The 13,729-nt window shown below is 42.4% G+C and overlaps 1 long non-coding RNA gene across 3 annotated transcripts; it reads left to right on the forward strand.

The window, feature by feature from the left end:
• The first annotated feature begins 9,119 nt into the window (after nt 1-9,119).
• On the forward strand, nt 9,120-12,227 carry LOC125543700 (uncharacterized). 3 transcript variants are annotated; one of them, XR_007298715.2, is made up of 6 exons: nt 9,120-9,395; nt 9,630-9,704; nt 10,452-10,582; nt 11,049-11,194; nt 11,637-11,682; nt 11,898-12,227. It is a non-coding gene; the product is annotated as an uncharacterized LOC125543700 (long non-coding RNA). The 3 variants fall into 3 exon arrangements; XR_007298713.2 differs by having other exon boundaries at nt 11,637-12,227; XR_007298714.2 differs by lacking the exon at nt 9,630-9,704 and having other exon boundaries at nt 11,637-12,227.
• The last annotated feature ends 1,502 nt before the right edge of the window (nt 12,228-13,729 follow it).

Consider the following 13,729-nt stretch of genomic DNA (forward strand, 5'->3'; position numbering starts at 1 on the left):
GACCCACTTGTGGACTTCTGGACCCCTCCGAAATCCTTCGGAACCTTCTAGAAGCTTCCCGGTACAATAACGAAAAAACTGCACTTTTTTCCAAAACCCAAAATATGACTTCCCATATATAAATCTTTACCTATCGACCATTCTGAGACTCCTTGTGATGCCCGGGATCTCATCCGGGACTCTGAACAACATTTTGTTACCACTCATCAAATATCCCAATACTACTCTAGCGTCAACGAACGTTATCCGTGCGACCCTGCGGGTTCGGGAATTATGTAGTCATGACGGAGACACCTCTCTGGTCAATAACTGATAGCCGCTTGAAGCTACGTTGGTATTTCCCCAAAGAGGAAGGGATGATACAGCACAACGACGGTAGTTATTTCCCTCAGTGATGAAACCAAGGTTATCGAACCAGTAGGAGAACCAAGCAACAACACGTAAACAGAACCTGCACACAAATAACAAATACTCGCAACCCGACGTATTAAAGGGGTTTGTAGGATCGAAAGTATGTGTAGAGGGGGTGATTAGACTACTTGACCAAATAAAAATCTAGCCTTTTCCCAATTTCAAGTCTTGGCAGATTTTAGCAACTTAGCACAAACAAGTAATCAACCTACACATGCAATTCTAAGAGTATAGCAGCGGAATGTAAAACAATTGCATTTCAAGGTAAAGGGAGGAGTTTGGAGGGAGCAAACGCAATGTATACACGGAGATTTCGGCGTGGTTCCGATAGGTGGTGCTATCGTACATCCACGTTGATGGAGACTTCAACCCACGAAGGGTAACGGTTGCGTGAGTCCACGAAGGGGTCCACCCACGAAGGGTCCACGAAGAAGCAACCTTGTCTATCCCACCATGGCCATCGCCCATGAAGGACTTGCCTCACTAGGGTAGATCTTCACGAAGTAGGCGATCTCCTTGCCCGTACAAACTCCTTGGTTCAACTCCACAATCTTGACGGAGGCTCCCAAGTGACACCTAACCAATCTAGGAGACACCACTCTCCAAAACGTAATAGATGGTGTGTTGATGATGAACTCCTTGCTCTTGTGCTTCAAGTGATAGTCTCGTCAACACTCAACTCTCTCTCATAGGATTTGATTTGTTAGAAAGATGATTTGAGTGGAAAGCAACTTGAGGAAGGCTAAAGATCAAGATTTATGTGGTTGGATTGGAATATCTTGACCTCAACACAAGTGTAGGTGGTTCTCTCTCAGAAAATGTATGTTGGAAGTGTAGGCATATTCTGATGGCTCTCTCCTCGAATGAAGAGTGGGTGGAGGGGTATATATAGCCTCCACACAAAATCTAACCGTTACACACAAATCACCAAACTCGGTGGGGCCGAATCATATAACTCGGTCAGACCGATTTAGTTCAAAATGTGAACGTTAGGATTTTCGGTGGGACCAATATGTCAACACGGTGGGACCGATTCCATTAGGGTTAGGGCATAACATAATCTCGGTGAGACCGATTACACAAACTCAGTGGGACCGATTTTGGTAATAGACAAACAGAGAGTTGGTCAGGCAAACTCGGTGGGACCGATTCACTCATCTCGGTTAGACCGAAACATTACGAAGGGGAAACAGAGAGTTTGCATTTCAATCTTGGTGGGACCGATCGCTCATCTCGGTTGGACTGAACGTTACGAAGGGAAACAGAGAGTTTGCAATCCCATCTCGGTGAGATCGAGATCCCTATCGGTGAGACCGAAGTGACTAGGGTTTCTGGCAGTAGCTATGTCAAGTGAACTCGGTGGCGCCGGATAGAAGATTTCGGTGGGGCCGAGTTTGACTTTTGGTTTGGGACATATGTGGATATGAGAAAGTAGTTGAGGGTTTTTGGAGCATATTACTAAGCATTTTGAGCAAGCAACTCATTAAGCAACACCTCACCCCCTTTTAATAGTATTGGCTTTTCCTATGGACTCAGTGTGATCTTGGATCACTAAAAGTAAAACGTAGAGTCTTGTGCTTTGAGCTTGAGCCAATCTTTTGTCCTTAGCATTTTGAGGGGTCCACTTTCTAATCCATGCCATGCCAATCACTGATCTTTTCCTGAAATATTTATCTTCAAGTAGCATTAGCTCAATGAGCTATATGTTGTTAGGAATTACCAAAACCACCCAGGGTTAGTTGCACTTTCAGGGTTGTCAATCCCTTTCGGGTAATGGTGCCAGAAATTGGCAAACAGACGTGAATAAATTGTAGTAGATTGATAGATCGAATGCCAAATAAACTAAATAAGAATGAATTGCAGCAAGGTATTTTTGGTTTAATAGATCTGAAAATTAAAGGCCAATAAAATAGATCGCAAAGGCAAATAATATGAGAAAGAGACCCGGGGGTCGTAGGTTTCACTAGTGGCTTCTCTCGAGAAAAATAACAAATGATGGGTAAATGAATTACTATTAGGCAATTGATAGAACTTCAAATACTCATGATGATATCCAGGCAATGATCATCATATAGGCATCACATCCAAGATTAGTAGACCGACTCCTGCCTGCATCTACTACTATTACTCCACGCATCGACCGCTATCTAGCATGCATCTAGTGTATTAAGTTCATGGAGAAACAGAGTAATGCAATAAGAACGATGACATGATGTAGACAAGATCTATTTATGTAGAAATAGACCCCATCATTTTATCCTTAGTAACAACGATACATACGTGTCGGTTCCCCTTCTGCCACTTGGATCAAGCACTGTAAGATCGAACCCACTACAAAGCACCTCTTCCCATTGCAAGATAAATAGATCAAGTTGGCCAAACAAAACCCAAATATCAGATAAGAAATATGAGGCTATAAGCAATTGTGCATATAAAAGATCAAAGAAACTCAAATAAGTTTCATGGGAAAAAAGAGATAGATCTGATCATAAACTCATAGTTCATCGGATCCCAACAAACACACTGCAAAAGAGTTAAATCATATGGATCTCCAAGAGACCATTGTATTGAGAATCAAACGAGAGAGAGGAAGCCATCTAGCTACTAACTACGGACCCGAAGGTCTACAAAGAACTACTCACACATCATCGGAGAGGCACCAATGGAAGTGGTGAACCCCTCCGTGATTGTGTCTAGATTGGATCTGGTGGTTCTAGACTCTGCAACAGATGGAATTGATTTTCGTCGACTCCCTTAGGGTTTCTGGAATATTGGGGTATTTATAGAGTAAAGAGGCGGTCCGGGGGGCACCCGAGGTGGGCACAACCCACCAGGGCACGCCTGGGCCTCCAGGCGCGCCCTGGTGGGTTGTGCTCCCCTCGGAGCAGCCCCCAGGTGCTTCTTAGGCCCATTGGTTGTCTTATGGTCCAAAAAAACCCACAAAAAGTTTCGCTGCGTTTGGACTCCGTTTGGTATTGATTATCTACAATGTAAAAAACATGCAAAAAACAGCAACTGGCACTTGGCACTATGTCAATAGGTTAGTACCAAAAAATGATATAAAATGACTATAAATGATTATAAAACATCCAAGATTTATAATATAACAACATGGAACAATCAAAAATTATAGATACGTTGGAGACGTATCATCATCCCCAAGCTTAATTCTTGCTCGTCCTCGAGTAGGTAAATGATAAAAACAGAATTTTTATGTGGAATGCTGCCTAACATGTCGTACCATATTCTTTTCTTTATAGCATGGACATTTGGACTTTTATATTGTTCAAAGCAATAGTCTAATTGCGACATGCTAACTTAAATACTCAAGCATATCAACAAGCAACCATGTCTTTCAAAATATCAACGCTAAAATAAGCTAGCCCTAGCCCATCATGCTCAATCATTGATCCATTCATGAAACACACTCGCATATTAACTACACCCAATACTCAAGTACGATCATAGTGCCTCCTAGTTGGTGCTTTTATAAGAGAAGATGGAGTCTCAAATTCAAAAAATTGCATAAAGTAAAAGAAAGGTCCTTCGTAGAGGGAAGTAGGGACTTGTAGAGGTGCCAGAGCTTAGAGCAAAAATTGAGAGATAAAAAGACATTTTGAGAGGCATATTTTTCCCACCAACTAAAACGACTTAGAGTTCCCAACACTTTCCATGCTAGATATATCATAGGCGGTTCCCAAACAGAAATTAAAGTTTATTCCTTTTTCCACCATACTTTCACTTTCCATGGCTAACCGTACCCACATGTGCCTTCCGTACCAACACTTTCCAAGGAATTTATTATTTGACAACATAAAGTAAATTCATTTTTCATTTTGGGACTGGGCATCCCTAATACCTTTGCCTTACTCTCGTGCAATGACATGTGAATGAACACTCATCGTGAGAATAACACATCTAGCATGGAAAAATATTAGCCACCCCTCACCACCTCGCGAGCGGTACAAGCACACAGAAGAGAAATTTATTTGAATATTAGAAACGGCACATACAAATTTGCTTAGAACGGCAAAAGAATACCGCATATAGGTAGATATAGTGGACTTGTGTGGCAAAACTGGTTTAAAGGATTTTGGATGCACAAGTAGTGATCATACTTAGTGCAAAAATGAAGGCTAGCAAAAGATTGGGAAGCAACCAACCAAGAAACGAATAATCTCATAAGCGAGCATTAAGCATGATTAACACCGAATAATGCACCACAAGTAGGATATAATTTCATTGCATGACTATTGACTTTCGTGCTTGCATAGGGAATCACAAACCATAACACCAATATTCTTACTAAAGCATAATTACTCATCAACATGACTCACATATCACATCATCATATCTCAAAACTGTTACTAATAAACAAGTTTATTTTGTCCAATGATCTTCATGAAAGTTTTTATTATATCCTTCTTGGATATCTATCACTTTGGGACTAATTTTGATGTGTTGCTTTTGATAAGCTCAAACAATTATAAGTGAAGATCATGAGCATAATACTTCTTTCTCTCAAATTAATTTAAGTGAAGCAAGAGATAATTTCTTGAAAATTTTACTAAATCTCAAATAAATCTAAGTGAATACTAAAGCACACTGTGCTCAAAAAGATATAAGTGAAGCACTAGAGCAAGTCCATAGCTCATAAAAATTTAAGTGAAGCATAGAGAGCAATTTTAACAAGTCATGACATAATTTTGGCTCTCTCAAATAGGTGTGTCCAGCAAGGGATCAAGACTAAAAACACAAAATAAAGCAAGCAAAGACTCATATCGTACAAGACGATCCAAGCAAAACACATAGTATGCGACGAATAAAAATATAACTTCGAGTAAAATACCGATGGTCGTTAGAAGAAAGAGGGGATGTCACTCGGGGCATCCCCAAGCTTAGTTGCTTTCTCTCTTTTGGATAATAGCTTGGGATGCTGGGGCATCCCCAAGCTTATGCTCTTCTTACTCCATATTCCTTCATCCATCGTAAGATAACCCAAAACTTGAAAACTTCAATCACACAAAACTCAGCAAAACCTTTGTGAGGTCCATTAGTATAAGAAAACAAATCACTACTATAAGTGTTGTAGAAAACCAATTCATATTTTGTTCTTGCATTATATCTACTGTATTCCAACTTTTATATGGCATAAACTCATCAAAGAAAACCATAGAATCGTCAAAACAAGCACACAACGCAAAGAAAACAGAATCTGTTAAGAACAGAACAGTCTGTAGCAATCTGGATATTTCGAATACTTCTGTAAGTCTAAAAACTCTGAAACATTAGGAAGACCTGGGAAATTTTTATATTAATATACTACAAAAATAATTGGTATTTTATCGCTCTCTGGTTAAAAATGAAAATTATTTTTGTGAGCGAAAAAGTTTCTGTTTTTTCAGCAAGATCAAACAACTATCACCCAAGAAGATCCTAAAGGCTTTACTTGGCACAAACACTAATTAAAACACAAAAAACACAATCATAAAAGTAGCATAATTGTGCTAACACTCAAGACTAGAAAGCAAGAAGCAAAAATAAATTTTATTCAATGGGTTGCCTCCCAACAAGCGCTATTGTTTCACGCCCCTAGCTAGGCATAAAGCAAGGATCTAAGTTTTGTCACCTTTGGTTCGAGATCCATAAGATGCCCTCATGATTGATTCATATGGTGGCCTAATTCTTGTTCTAGGGAAGTGTTCCATACCCTTCCTCAAAGGAAACTGGAACTTAATATTGCCTTCTTTCATATCAATCACGACACCAATAGTGCGTAAAAACGGTCTACCAAGAATAATTGGACAAGACGGATTGCAATCGATATCAAGAACAATAAAATCTATGGGCACATAATTCCTATTTGCAAGAATAATAACATCATTAATTCTTCCCATAGGCTTTTTAATAGTAGAATCTGTCGAGTGCAAATTTAAAGAGCATTCTTCAATATCGGTAAGACCAAGCACATCACATAGAGATTTCGGAATTGTAGAAACACTAGCACCCAAGTCACACGAAGTAAACACTCATAATTTTGAATCTTGACTTTGATAGTAGGTTCCCATTCATCATGCAATTTTCTAGGAATTGAAACTTCTAATTCCAACTTTTCTTCTAAAGCTTTCATCATAGCATCAACAATATGTTTAGTAAAAGCTTTATTTTGTTCGTAAGCATGGGGTGAATTTATCATGGATTGCAATAAAGAAATACAATAAATCAAAGAGCAACTATCATAATTAAAGTCTTTGTAATACAAAAGAGTGGACACATCACTAGTTAAAGTTTTGACCTCTTCAAACCCACTTTTATCAATTTTCTCAACAAGATTTTCACCCTCCGAATTATCGGGACGCCTTCTAACTAAAGTTTACTCTTCTCCAGTCCCTTTTTCATCAATCTTAACTTTACTACACAAGGAATCAATAGAAGAAGCACCAATCATTTTAAGATCTTCATCGCTTCTACGGAAGTAATCACTAGAAAATGCTTTTTCTAAAATTCTCTATTAGCTCTAAGCATAGCGGTTCTTTTCTTACTTTCATCCATAGAAATATAAAGAGCTTTAATTGATTCCTCAACCTTAGTCACAAATCATGAGAAACATAAAGAGCTTTTCATCTTGAGATTTTCTACATCATGAGAAATTCTATCAACACTTCTAGACAAATCATCAATCTTATACAACTTTTCTTCTATGGTAGTGTTGAAAGCTTTTTGTGTGTTGATAATTTTTTTAATATTGTTCTCAAGATCAGAGGTGTTACTATTATTATTATAAGAAGGACTTCCATAGGAATTACCATAATTATTAGAGGAATTACTAGGAAAAGGCCTAGGATTAAAATTACCTCTATAAGCATTGTTATGAAATTGTTGCGCAAGATAAAATTCACATCAACGGCATCACTATTTTGCTCAATCAAAGTAGACAAAGGCATATCATTGAAATCAATAGGAGCAATTTTGCTAGCAACCAATTTCATAAGAGCATCAACTTTTTCACTCAAAGAAGAAATTTCTTCAGCCAAATTAACTTTTTTTACTAGTAGGAGCTCTTTCGGTATGCCATTGTGAATAATTTGCCATAATATTATCAAGCAATTTCGTAGCTTCTGTACCACCCCGAGAATCATGCTACAGTAAACTCATACTAATGATGCTATGTCATCATGTTTTATTAAGCCAAATTGCCCCTTGATAAAAACAAAGTCAATTTAAAATTCATATAACAAGTCAAATTCTTTTTTCTTCAAACCGCCAAATAAAAATGTTCGTTAGGTTGCAGATATTCATTACCTAATTGTCATGATGAAACCAACCTCATTTGGTTTCCCAAAATGCCCCTGGTTTTAAAACAATGGCCTGAGAGCACTTTTTCAGCCCTTTTTAAATGTGAGCAAAATTCAAGTGGATCCCAAGCTGCCTCAAACTTTTTGTACCAACCCAGGATATTGCAAAGTATTTAATCTGGCTAGTGGCACATTGTACAAAAATCATTTGGTGCTCTAAGTAATCCAAGTCAGCAGCTCAATTAAAAGACAAAAGAAAAGTAAAAGAAAAAGGCAAAGGTTTACTGTGCCTTCGGGCTCTAGGTCAACAGTGGACGACCTAGCCCACTATTGCCTCATCCTTGACCTCCTGCTCACAGGGACGGACTGGATGCATGAGCCGCGTCCATGGCGTGGATCCTCCACGCGTCGAGAATCCGCCGGCAACCAGTGGTGGATAAGACTATCCTCGAACGCGTAGACAAACCCTGGCCGCCACTTTTTCCTTCTTCCACTCTCTCTCATCAAAATAGTCATCGCCTGAACGCTGCTCACCATGGTTTCCATTGTCGTCGCGTGGCCTCCTCGGCGCCTGGGAGGATGTCGAGGAGCTTCCTTGTTGCCGACTCCTTCACATACGTGCCTTGAATCAAGCAGCACCGCACCATACACTCGGCATCGAGCCGGTTCCCCGCTACGGCTGCCGCCTCCCGTCGACGAGCTCGATGCATCCGGCTACCCCCGTGCTAGCTCCCCGACCTCGTCCACGAGCATCGCAGTGAGCTCCTCCTCCGATCCCCACGCTTCCCCCCTTTGACCTGTTACCGTTTAGCCGTCCCCTGCTCGACTGCTGTGACCGAAGTTTCTCTCCCCATGCGCGCTAGCGGACTCCTGTGCAAGTGATGTCGCGCCCCGTGCCGCTGTTGCTGCTCGCTGCGCTTGTCGCTGTTGCAGCTGCTTCCACTCCTACCACTTCACCTTGCTCCGCCGCGCCGTGCCCGCCTGCCTGCGTCGTGGCCTTGGTCAGACGAGCCGCTGGCCGCCTCCTTTTCTCCTCGCCGCGGTGCCCTTCCACAGCCCCGCCTTGTTGCCGCTCACCCCTCCCCGCTTCACTGCAGCCGCCTGCGCCGGCCGCCCAAGCCCCGCGCTCCTTGCTCGCTGGCCTCGCCGGTCCACTACTAGGAAAATGCTTATACATAGAAGTTTACCAGTAGCGTTTGTTTGGGCCCCCACGCTACTGGTAATTACCAGTAGCGCTGGGTACAAAGCACGCTACTGGTATGGTTTATTAGTAGCGTTGGTTTCTTTTGAGCACACTATTAGTAAATATCCTCAATCGTGCCCCGCGGACAATTGATAGTAGTAGCGAGGGTTTGCTGGGCCGCGCTAGCACTAGAAACATAGTCGTAGCGCGGGTCACGTAATGCGCTACAACTAGCCCAGCCCATTGAGACAACCAACCCAGCCCAGCGAACAGCCTCCATCGTTACCTTATTTTCTCCTCTGCCTCCCGCGAACCCTCGCCGCCGCCACCAACGCCGGGCGATTCCGGCTACTTCCGGCGGCCCTCGCCGGAGCGCATCACACCCACGAGCTCTCCTCGCGACGGTTCTTCCTTCCCTCTAGCAAAATTCGCTCCTCGCGGCAGCAAGCGCTCGCGCGCGACCCCTCCCTGCGGCTAGGGTTTCGGCTGCGTCCAACTCCAGCGCGGTGAGATCCCCTCTTCCCTCGATTCATGCCCTCTCCTTTCCCCTTCTTCCTTCTCTCCCCGCCCTTTTTTTCCTTCTGTTCCACTACTTTCCTTCCTTCGTGCAATACTGCTCGCAACCTGTTTGTGTTTATGCCTAGCAGCCTTTTTTCCTTATGTTCCACTACGTTCCTTCCTCCGTGCACAACCTGTTTGTGCTTATGCTCGGCGGCCTAAATCTTTCTTATTTTCATCAGGGAAGTTGCTGCTATGATCTTCTTTGTTTCTCCTTGCTAATTGATTCTTAGGAGCACATGCTATTTCCTAATCAGGTACAAGTCTATAAGAATTACAGCACAGTTTTTTCAGCTAAAAAAGATTACGACAGTACTAAATCCATGTATAAAGCACTTGATTTTCGAACAGAATTACCTTATGGTTGGCTAAGAAAACATGACAAGAGAAGAACTAAAGATTAATTTTTTAATTAACCTCTATGTTAGCTCCAAGCAATCTTGCTATATGGGTTAGCACGTACCTGAAGTTCTCGTAGGTGGTATGCAAAGGTGAAAGATTGAATGGTTATGAAGTTGTGATAAAATGATTTAAATACCAAGAGTTTTAAAACAGAGGAAAGGTGGAAAGGGCCTGGTATGCTTTGTCAGAACAGAAATATACAATTAGACTTGTTGAGCACTATTACTCCAATCAATTAGACATGGCTGTCTATCTGTATCGGCTTCTGTCTTCATTACACAGTTCAGCTCATTAGCAAATAATAACATTTAGTTCGACGCAGCTCGTGCAAGGACACTATATTTAGTTGAAGTTCCTTGATGTGCGAGATGCGAAGATTTTAGAACAGTTCGAAAGAATTACTGCTGTAAAAAAATCAGGCAGCTCTATTTGTCTTCGTTGGGAGGAGTAATTTCACTGCATTCACATACTGGAGAGTAAAATAATGAAAAGCTTCCTTGAGTGATGACTGATGAAAAGATTTTAGTACATAAAAATGACAAAACTAGCTTCAGGACGAACATCAGGTTTGCTAACCATTTGATCTCTTTTGTGCATTGCAGGTTTGCTACTTAATTCTCAAAAAAATCATGCGTTCGCATCACCATCCTATGGAACCACGAAGCCGGATCCAATGATTTCAGAGAACATTTACTATGTTTATGGATCACTACATGTGATCTGCTAGAACAAGGTGAGATCCTTTTTCAGTAACCATTTCATTTGAAGACACATCATGCTTTTCCGAATATAACTGAACATCTAAAGCAGCCGACTCCAGGGTCTGCTAAGGTTCTATTTTAATCATACGATGAGCAAGGGGTCCGCAACATAGTCACATAATTACAAATCTGAAGCACCGTTTAGTTTGTTGGCTAGCAGATGAATCAGAACTGGTTACTTTTATCTGTTCCGAATAATTTAAATATATTTTTAGTGATCTTGTGTGCATTTATAAAAAATCTTAAGGTGGTCATGATTAGGCTGACCAGTAGGCTTTTCTTCTGTGTGAACAGAAGAAGGAAGAGGGTACCTATAGAACCAAAGTAATCAATTCTTTATGTACATTTATAGAAATAAAACAGAATAGATATAAGACGTTTTTGCACTTGTCAAATCTATATGCATTCTTATATAACTATTCTCTGCACTTTTCATAGCTACCGAAGCACCAGAACTGCTCTCTTTGATGGCATTGAAGAAGGTGGAATACGAGCACCAGCTTATTCTTCACATGAGATAGATGAACATGAGAATGAGCGAGCTATGGATCGATTGTAGGGATCGAGTCAGCATTCTCAAGAGGGTTAGTGCCACATAATGATTGAACATCCGAATGCTCCATCTTTGTTTTATGTAAAGAGTTGGTGTTTTCACATATTGATTGTGCTTGTTTATATTCTAAAAAAATGATTGTGCATGTTTATCTTTTAACTGTATCGCTTAGCTAAGATCATAAGAAGATATTGTAGTTGTACGCTTTCTAAAAATGATATATTTTCCTCGCAAAACAAAGAGATGATCAACTTTAGGAATTGCAACTTTATCCATGGTAACCATGTGCATTCCTGGACCATTTAGTTTGAATAGCCAGTGAGGAATTAAGCATATATTTTTGGCATGAGCCCCTTTAAATTGCTAGATGAGAAGGAATTGTAACTTAATGAGCGTGAATTGTAATATATTATTTGGTTGAACTGATGCAATTTGCGTACTAACAAGTTTTCACTTTTCCGACGTGGGCGCAGAGGTGATCGACGCTGACTAGCGCGGCTGGTAAAGGGTACAATGTTGGTAATACATCTGCTGTTGCTGATGCCTTCTTGCTTGCTTGCTTGCGAATGACCTGGGAATTATTTCTACTTGGTGCACAGCCTTTGCTTGTTGCAATTTGCCTCAAAAGCTTGTATTCAGAATCTATAACAAGATTTCGTACTGCCTTGGAATTCCTTATCTCCTTTTACTTGTGGTCATGCCTAGCACTATCTTGGTTCATTGTTTAATTCCAGGATTTGTGAGTTCCTAGTAGGGAACACATGGACACGAAGCTGCGGCGGCGACGACGATGATATCAACATGGGGCTGCAGCGGCGACGATGACGACGACGAGATCGACATCGACATGGGGCTGCGGCGGCCACGACGACGACGGCATCCTCACGGTGCTGCGGCGGCGGCGATGATGACGACATCAACACCATCAAACACGGGCTTGTGGAGGCGCCGGCGACGATGACCTATAGGCGTGGTGTATATTGTATATGTATGTATACATATAGGCGATGATGACCTACTGGTATGCAAAAAACCCACGCTATTGGTAGTGTTTTTTTCTAGTAGTGGCCGTTCTCGCCCGCCATCCTCACCTCGCTCGCCCACGCCCGCCGACGCACACCCCCGACCGCTGACGAGGCTGCTGCTCGTGTGCTGCTGCCCGCGGTGCACACTCGGCCGCCGACGCTGCATGCTGCCCTGTTCTCCCAGTCACGCGCTGCTCGCTGCCCCGCTCGTCGTTTCGGCCTGCCGTGCCACCCCGTCCTGCTCCTTGCGCCAACGCCTTCTCACAGCTTCGGCCGGCCGTGCCCCCTCCCCCCTCTCCTGGCCCGCACTCAGCGCCCTCTAGCCACCTCGGTCGGTGCCCGAGGCCAGCACCCTGCCATGGTCACGGTCGTCGCCTGGGTTCGCCTTGGCAGGCACCCCCACCCTTGCCCGTTAAGCGCCTGCTCCAGTGGCCTCCTGGGCCACTGGCAGCTGAGGCCCACTCCCTGTTTTGTTTTAAAAAAAGTCAAGAAATTAAATAATTAATATAATTAAATTAATTAGTCATGTTTAAATAACTAATTAAACTTACTTAAAATGCTAGTTAACTACTGTGTGTATGGCACGGCGGCCCCACCCCTGTTGACCAGTCAAACATTAATTGGTCAACTAGGACCCCCTGGACCCACATGTCACCCTCTGGTACACTTGTGTACACAGATCTGGGTGCACCTAGCATTTACTCCTTATTTTCGAATTAATAATAATTTCTTAATATTGCGAAAACTTTAGAATTTCGTAGAAAATAATCCGTAGCTCATATGAAAATGTTTTTTATATGAAAGTTGCTCAGAAAAATCCAACGAATCCGAATACGCGGTCCGTTCATCTGTCACATGCCCCTAGCATGCTGAACATGAAATTGTCCCCTCTCTCACGCCTGTCCGGAAAAACCCAGACACTGGGAAAACCCCTTCGGACGTTTTCCCTCTCCGTTTGTAACGTGTAGTACTGCGTTAGTACCCTCTAGTTCTACATATCATCATGTCTTGCTTAGTGATGCATTTGTTTGCACTATATTTACTGTTTCTTCCCCCTCTTCTCCGGTAGCCCCCGAGACCAATGATGCCCCTCTGATCGACTACGTCGACGACGACCCTTCTTCCCTTTCAGCAGAGCTTCCAGGCAAGCCCCCCCCTTTGATCATTCCGATATCACCCATTCTATTCTCTTATGCTTGCATTAGATTTTGCTACTGTTATTGTTTGCTCCTATTCTGATGCATAGCCTGCTTTTGCCACCTACTTTCATACCTTACCTGCTTACTCTAAACTGTTTAGTATAGGCTGGTTAGAGATCCATCAGTGACCCCCACCTTGTCCCAGTTGCCCCTGCTTTATGTTCGATGACTCGATCAACGTGATCGACGTCCAGGCCCCGACACCGCACATCACCCCCCCTTGGTGTACGACCCTGCAGAGTTATCATCAAGTACCAAGGGTGATACCTCGTCAGCACTTCTGATGTTAACCCTGTAGTGTAACTATTCGGTCGTGGTAATCGAGGGTGATTCCTCCTTCAC

Source organism: Triticum urartu, chromosome 3A (genome assembly GCF_056163025.1).
Source record: "Triticum urartu cultivar PI428250 chromosome 3A, HENAU_Tu73, whole genome shotgun sequence".
Lineage (NCBI taxonomy): Eukaryota > Viridiplantae > Streptophyta > Magnoliopsida > Poales > Poaceae > Triticum > Triticum urartu.